Raw genomic sequence first — 6,000 nt, forward strand, 5'->3', positions numbered from 1 at the left:
ACATGTCTCATAAAGCATCTGTGTTAAATCTACTACATCCATATTTCATCCCTTTAAAAATGACTACGGTACTTAATACCCGGTGTGACACGTACAAAATCATCCACTTACATCATACATCTCTACCTCGCTGAGAATGTATATATATAGTTATACACACAGTACAGATGTATGATCTCACCGGATGATTTCATACGTTTCACAGACACACACACAGACATAAATATATATATATATATATATATATATATATATATATATATATATATATATGTCTTTTTGTTTATACAGTCATGTGAAAAAATTAGGACACCCTTTGAAAGCATGTGGTTTTTTGTAACATTTTTAATAAAAGGTTATTTCATCTCCGTTTCAACAATACAGAGAGATTAAAGTAATCCAACTAAACAAAGAAAACTGAAGAAAAGTCTTTTCAAGATCTTCTGTAAATGTCATTCTACAAAAATGCCTATTCTAACTGAGGAAAAAGATAGGACACCCTCACATGTATTCCCTCTTAAATTGGCTCAGATCTCACACAGGTATATCACACCAGGTGCACATAATTAGTAGATCGTTACTCTGCATGTTGAATGAGGCTTGCCCTATTTAAACCTCAGACATTTAGTTTGGTGTGCTCCTGACTGTTGAAGTGAGAGTGAGCACCATGGTGAGAGCAAAAGAGCTGTCAGAGGACTTCAGAAAAAAGATTGTAGCAGCCTATGAGTCTGGGAAGGGATTTAAAAAGATCTCAAAAGATTTTGAAATCAGCCATTCCACTGTCCGGAAGATAGTCTACAAGTGGAGGGCTTTCAAAACAACTGCCAACATGCCCAGGACTGGTCGCCCCAGCAAGTTCACCCCAAGAGCAGACCGCAAGATGCTAAAAGAGGTCTCCAAAAACCCTAAAGTGTCATCTCGAGAACTACAGCAGGCTCTGGCTACTGTTGATGTAGAAGTACATGCCTCTACAATCAGAAAGAGACTGTACAAGTTTAACTTGCATGGGAGGTGTGCAAGGAGGAAACCTTTGCTTTCCAAGAGAAACATCGAGGCCAGACTGACATTTGCCAGAGATAAAGTTGACAAAGACCAGGACTTCTGGAATAATGTTCTTTGGACAGATGAGTCCAAAATTGAATTATTTGGACACAACAGCAGAGGACATGTTTGGCGTAAACCAAACACAGCATTCCAAGAAAAGAACCTCATACCAACTGTGAAGCATGGAGGTGGAAGTGTCATGGTTTGGGGCTGCTTTGCTGCAGCAGGACCTGGTCAGCTCACCATCATAGAATCCACGATGAATTCTACTGTGTATCAGAAGGTGCTTGAAGAACATGTGAGACCATCAGTTAGAAAATTAAAGCTGAAGCGGAACTGGACCATGCAACATGACAATGACCCAAAACATACTAGTAAATCAACCAAAGATTGGCTGAAAAAGAAGAAATGGAGAGTCCTGGAATTGCCAAGTCAAAGTCCAGATTTGAATCCCATTGAGATGCTGTGGGGTGACTTGAAAAGGGCTGTACGTGCAAGAAACCCCTCAAACATCTCACAGCTGAAAAAGTTCTGCATTGAGGAGTGGGGTAAAATTTCCTCAGACCGATGTCGAAGACTGGTAGATGGCTACAAGAACCGTCTCACTGCAGTTATTTCAGCCAAAGGAGGTAACACTCGCTATTAGGGGCAAGGGTGTCCTATCTTTTTCCTCAGTTAGAATAGGCATTTTTGTAGAATGACATTTACAGAAGATCTTGAAAAGACTTTTCTTCAGTTTTCTTTGTTTAGTCGGATTACTTTAATCTCTCTGTATTGTTGAAACGGAGATGAAATAACCTTTTATTAAAAATGTTACAAAAAACCACATGCTTTCAAAGGGTGTCCTAATTTTTTCACATGACTGTATATACATAAAATGCAAGCATCATTCAGAATTTTGTTGAAAGGCCCCATCCATTTCATACATCCCCCACGCAATTTGCATGGGATTATAGATTATATATATATACAGTAAGAAAAAATATGGGGGATTCAGCCCGCACAACCCTATGCAGGTGCAGATTGCTATGGCGAAATACAGATACAAACGCAAAAACACAAATGTAATCGCACTCTGCAACCAGCACTCTGCCCTGCCTTTATGCTGGATAAGGCATTGGTGTACATTTTGTACAAAGCGTAATAAGCCACTCACCACGTCAAGGTCGCCTTCATGAGTGGTCCCTAACACTAGTTCCTACCTGTTATGTGCCATGACAGCCACACAAAGTCCAGGGAGTGTAGGTACAGCATGCATCTGATCAAAAGTCTAAGACCACTTAATAAAATGGCAAACAATCATATTTAGCATGGCTGGATCTTAACAAGGTTCCAAGTAGAGCTTAATCAGCATGAAACAAGAAGAAATGAGAGTGAGACCAAACATTTTTTGAGCATTCAATTTAATGAAAACAACAAATAAACTGAAACAGGCTGTTTTTCAGCTGATCAAAATTTTAGAACCACACCTCCAAAAAAAAACTAAAAAAAACCAAAACAGAAATCCAACTTCCAAACATGAACTCAGTAATGAGTAGCTCCGCCGTTATTGTTTATCACTTCAAAAATTCGTTTCGGCATGCTTGATGCAAACGTTTCCATGAGGTGAGTGGGAACATTTCTCCAAGTGGTGAAGACGGCCGCACAAAGGCCATCTACTGTCTGGAACTGTTGTCCATTTTTGTAAACTTCCCTTGACATCCATCCCCAAAGGTTCTCAATTGGATTTAGATCAGGGGAACACACAGGATGGGCCAAAAGAGTGATGTTATTCTCCTAGAAGAAGTCCCTTGTCCTGCGGGCATTGTGTACTGTAGCGTTGTCCTGTTGAAAAACCCAGTCGTTACAACACAGACTAGGGCCCTCAGTCATGAGGAATGCTCTCTGCAATATCTGGAAATAGCCAGCAGCCGTTTGACGCCCCTGCACTTCCTGAAGCTCCATCATTCCACTGAAGGAAAAAGCACCTTATGGCGCCACCTCCACTGTGGCGCGTAGAAAACATCTTAGGTGGGATCTGCTTGTCATGCCAGTAACATTGGAAACCATCAGGACCATCAAGGTTAAAATTTTTCTCATCAGAGAATAAAACTTTCTTCCACCTTTGAATGTCCCATGTTTGGTGCTCTCTTGCAAAGTCCAAACGAGCAGTTCTGTGGCATTCAAGGAGACGAGGTCTTTGAAGACGTTTTTTGTTTTTGAAGCCCTTCAGTCTCAGATGCTGTCTGATGGTTATGGGGCTGCAGTCAGCACCAGTAAGGGCCTTAATTTGGGTCGAGGATTGTCCAGTGTCTTGACGGACAGCCAATTGGATCCCGCGGCTCAGTGCTGATAAATTTTTTTTAGGTCTTCCACTATTTTGTTCCATAACCCTCAGGATCATTTAAGAAATTCCAAATGACTGTCTTACTGCGTCCCACCTCAGCAGCGATGGCGCGCTGTGAGAGACCCTGCTTATGCAGTTCAACAACCAGACCACATACAAAAAGGGAGAGTTTTTTTGCCTTTGCCATCACAACGTGTGACTACCTGACAGAAAATGACAATGAATCCACATTTTTGCACAGATTTGGCCTTTTAAAGGCATGTGGTCCAAAACTTTTGATCAGCGGAAAAACAGCCTGTTTTAGTTTATTCGTTGTTTTCATTAAATTGAATGCTCAAAAAATGTTTTGTCTCACTCCCATTTCTTCTTGTTGCATGTTGAAGCTCTACTTGGAATCTTGTTAAGATCCAGCCATGCTAAATATGATTTTTTGCCATTTTTCAAGTGGTCTTAAACTTTTGATCAGGACTGTATATACACACACACACACCCCAGTTAATTATTAACCACATAAACCACTGTAGCGGAGCCATAATGCGACATAGTCTTAGTCCGCCGGTAATAAAAGGGTTTATTTTGGGATTAAGTAGTTCAAACAGTAAGGAAGCACATCATCATTAGTAAATAAAACCATCAAAGAATATCCTATCACTCTTCCCAATAACTGGACGACAGCAGGGGCGTAGCTATAGGGGGTGCAGAGGTAGCAGTGGCTACCGGGTCCAGGAGCCTGAGGGGGCCCAAAGTCCCTTGTGCTGCATAAGAAGACTTACAAAGCACTGAGGGAAGGGGGGCCCAAGCCTAACTCTTGCACCAGGGCCCATTAGCCTTGATACAGACAGTATCAGGAGGAGGACTCTGTTTAATGCCACATACCCTACTTTTATGCCCCTCTCCCATGCAAGGGAAACATCTACAGAAAATTATCCATTCTTTAATTACAGACTAATTGCAGGCCACACATCCCCTCCCCTCAGTCTGCAAAGTAATTTAATATTCAACAATCCATTTGAGACATCCATTGTAGCCATTATGTTTCTACCGCACAACCAGACAAATGCTCAGCAGGTTACATACTGATTAGGTAATTAAACCTAACATTGTAAATCTATTCTACAGTACATATGAAACATCCATTGTAGACGAAACGCAGTCCGCTACAACCACTAATGAAATGCAATCTTAAGCGAGATCTTTATCTTTTAGTTCTAAAATGATGGTTTTACATGAAAGACTGCCTTTAAACACTGAATATACCAACGATAAACTCTGCTTAAATAGCATATTACAATCTATTCCTCTCTCCGCCTTTCTGCAAGCGACTTTAGCCCTCCGTCTAATAATCAATTGACTGTGAATACTAAATCAACAGAGGGGGAGGGCGTGCTGGCAGCAGATCTTCAAAATGCGACTTGGCAGACAGTGTAACGCCGGCAGACACAAATATTATATACCCAACATAACAACATCCAGTAACCCCTTATCTAATTTCCGAACAGTTGCATGTTTTCAATAAAAGTCAATGACCCAGCCGCAATACCGTAAAGGACACCTTCCTAATAAATTCCGTGTTACCTCATCCTACCTTGTAAATTTGGCTAGTTTTACCCATCTGGAACACTGGTTTTAGAATGTTAGATAACGCCAAAAAGAGGCAAATACACTTTGTGGTTTATTATAATCCCATGCAGATCCCTCCATACAGTATATGAATTTCTAGATTTTTAACTTTGTTATGATTTATGATTTCATTGTCAAAATTCGTAATATTCTGTGATTACAGGGGTTCCCGTTCCTACTATAAAGAGGAGAGGACCGTGAAAAGAGAGAAATCATCCGCTAAATGTGGTGATGATGGAGGTCTCCACCACAGATGAAGAGGATTCCCAAGAGCAAGCAGGACCCTCAGAGAAAGTAGTGGCCCCTCCACCACCTGATGTCCATATGATGGCTCCTATTAAAGCTCATGAGCCAGGACCCTCCCAGGAGCTTCAGCGTGAGGTGACTGACACACCTGATGTGGGAGAAGAGGTGGAGGTGGAAGACGCTGGAGCCACCACAAGAACCCCCCACCACTCCAGAGGATGTTGTAACAAACCCCCGCCAAGAGGGTAAATATGTGCACATAGCAATATAATTCTATATCGATGCCACGTAATCTGAATTGCAAGTAATATAATTTTATTTTCTAATCCTAACAGTACTGCTGTTTTTGGGGATTTTTTTTTTAACTTAATCAGCAAGTACATGATGCCAGCATGCGCCAAATGCAGAGGCTGATGGCCAAGCTGAAGGAACAGCACCTGAAACAAAAGAGGGACATGTTGATGGTTTATAGCCAAGTTAAAAAGTTGCCATAGAGGCATGTTTGTTATTTTGTTAATAAATATTTTTGGGTTCTGTTCTAATGTCTAACTGCATTCTTTCATATTGTTCTGTGTTAGCATAATATCTGTCTGTCCTGATCATATTGAGTTTAGTGTAGACCGTACCCTCCACTGTTACCTTAACCTGCTGCTGCTGTTTGTCCTGATCCGTATGACTTGGCACTAGGACTCAAGGGGCCTTCCTGCAACCTGATAACTTCAAATATATATATAAAAGGATGTATGTGTGTATATGTATGTATG

At 41.0% G+C, this 6,000-nt stretch overlaps 1 long non-coding RNA gene across 1 annotated transcript in view; it reads left to right on the plus strand.

Annotated features, from left to right (window-relative positions):
* The window catches only part of LOC122926650, a 201,261-nt gene extending 195,557 nt beyond the window's left edge, over positions 1 to 5,704 (plus strand). The window contains exons 3-4 of the long non-coding RNA XR_006387697.1: positions 5,154 to 5,481; positions 5,572 to 5,704. This is a non-coding gene — a long non-coding RNA (uncharacterized LOC122926650). The remainder of the gene's footprint in view (positions 1 to 5,153; positions 5,482 to 5,571) is intronic.
* Positions 5,705 to 6,000: the final 296 nt, after the last annotated feature.

This window comes from Bufo gargarizans, chromosome 2 (genome assembly GCF_014858855.1).
Source record: "Bufo gargarizans isolate SCDJY-AF-19 chromosome 2, ASM1485885v1, whole genome shotgun sequence".
Classification (NCBI taxonomy): domain Eukaryota; kingdom Metazoa; phylum Chordata; class Amphibia; order Anura; family Bufonidae; genus Bufo; species Bufo gargarizans.